Genomic DNA, 1,782 nt, shown 5'->3' on the forward strand with positions numbered 1-1,782 from the left:
AAAAAAAAAAAAAGCTTACAAGTTTCTTGGTTTGAGTCATTTCTTGTTTTGTAGTTGTACTTCCATAAAATGCCCACTGGCTGTATCCATTACTATTCTGGTGTTTCTTAAGAACAAGACAAACAGGATGGAGAAGATGATGTACATACAAAGTGTTTACATGACCTTTCTTCAATGTAGTAAGGCTGTGTGTAGAAAACAAGGTTTCAGGGCTTTCGACTCTAATGTAGCCACTCCAGCCACACACACACTCACTCCCTCCCTTCATCAGTCAGTGAGCTTTAACTCATGCAACATTAATGCCTTGATTTATTCCCCTCACTTAGAGAGAGGGAGAAATGTCAACCATTGTCAGCATCTATTCATCCTTTCGTCTCCACCTTCTCCTCCCGCTCTCTTCTCTAATGCACAGAGGTCAGCACAGTGTGTTCCATCAGGGTATCCTTACAGAGTTTTGCTGTCAGCTTGATGTATTTGCAACTTTACGTCCATCGAGTAGATTGTCAAATAAGACCAGAAATGCTGACACCACTTACAAAAATAACCAATCTTACAATGATGTTTAGTAATAAATAAGTTGAGCAGGTGATCACAGGTGAGCTTCAGAAAAATATCATCAAGAGAGCGGATTTCTCACATTCCTTATACATTTTGGCCTCATGTCTTTTTCAAGATACATATATGCATTAAGTTTGAGTTTAGTTTAATATTAAGCATAAGAATTAATGTTGAGTATCATTTAGTTAACTGAATACCAAACTTTAATATTCATAGTAATTCATAGCCTCCATTTCTTTAATTCCAGACTCTGAGCCTCTAATTATTTGATTTTAATATTAACATTTAAGGTACTTATTATTTCATATTAAAATTAATATTTATACAATATACAATTAAATAAAAATGTTACATAAAATTCTTTTATGTAATTTAATACAATTATAAAATTGTATATATAAAATTTTTATAATTAACTGAAAATGTAAATAATTTTATATCTACACACACAAAATATTATATATTAAATGTATATTTTACTTATATATTAATTTTATATATAGCTTAAAGTAACTACTCTCCTAGTGCTTCCATGTAATGCTTTATCGCTATAACATATGAAAATAAAAATTAATTCAGTAATTATATCAAACAGGTTTTATTGTTTAAATACACAACTGCGTTTGACACCTAAACATGATCCAGTTGTTATACAGAAGTATGAGTTTACTCTGTACCTGAACCTGAATACCTGTATTTATGCGTTTACTTGACACTTCTTTAAAAGTCTTTCAGCCCAGCAGTGCTGAATCCACTAGATGAAAGGCATCGATCAAGGGTCACGTAATGCCCAGTGTCTTTTACCAGCATAAGCAAGAATTGTGGGCTCACAACCTCATTCAGGCATGGGCTGCCCAAACTGGAACATGTCCTCATCGAAAAGGTCTTCAGGGAGATCTTTGTCTCCATCAGCAAAGAATGTGGGGAATGGAGGGTTCTTGTTGTTCTCCAAACGAGTGGGCAGAATTGAGTCCCTGACCTGATCAAGCAAATGTAAGCACCATGATTAAACAAGCGGAGAAGAATACACTCGACTAGGTATTACAAAGTCATCTGTTCCTGAATGAAGTCAAACTTTGAGAGAGTTCAACTTTCGGTTGAGTGTGTATGTAAGCAAACTTTACGAGATGAAATGCTGACCACACATGATCGATTCACTGATGCACTTAGGACACACAACCGCCTCTGCGCATGGATATAGATGAATCACTCAGCACGGGTGTG

At 35.1% G+C, this 1,782-nt stretch overlaps 1 long non-coding RNA gene across 2 annotated transcripts in view; it reads right to left on the minus strand.

The window, feature by feature from the left end:
- Positions 1–1,137: 1,137 nt before the first annotated feature.
- Positions 1,138–1,782, minus strand: part of LOC107577636 (uncharacterized) — a 976-nt gene continuing 331 nt past the window's right edge. The window contains exons 2-3 of one of the 2 annotated variants that reach the window (XR_001608231.1): positions 1,273–1,537; positions 1,138–1,241 (exon numbers count right to left, since the gene is read on the minus strand). This is a non-coding gene — a long non-coding RNA (uncharacterized lncRNA). Of the gene's footprint in view, positions 1,538–1,782 lie in introns of both variants that reach the window. The other variant, XR_001608230.1, reaches the window with a different exon arrangement.

Source organism: Sinocyclocheilus grahami, unplaced genomic scaffold (genome assembly GCF_001515645.1).
Source record: "Sinocyclocheilus grahami isolate Dianchi unplaced genomic scaffold, SAMN03320097.WGS_v1.1 scaffold6700.1, whole genome shotgun sequence".
Classification (NCBI taxonomy): domain Eukaryota; kingdom Metazoa; phylum Chordata; class Actinopteri; order Cypriniformes; family Cyprinidae; genus Sinocyclocheilus; species Sinocyclocheilus grahami.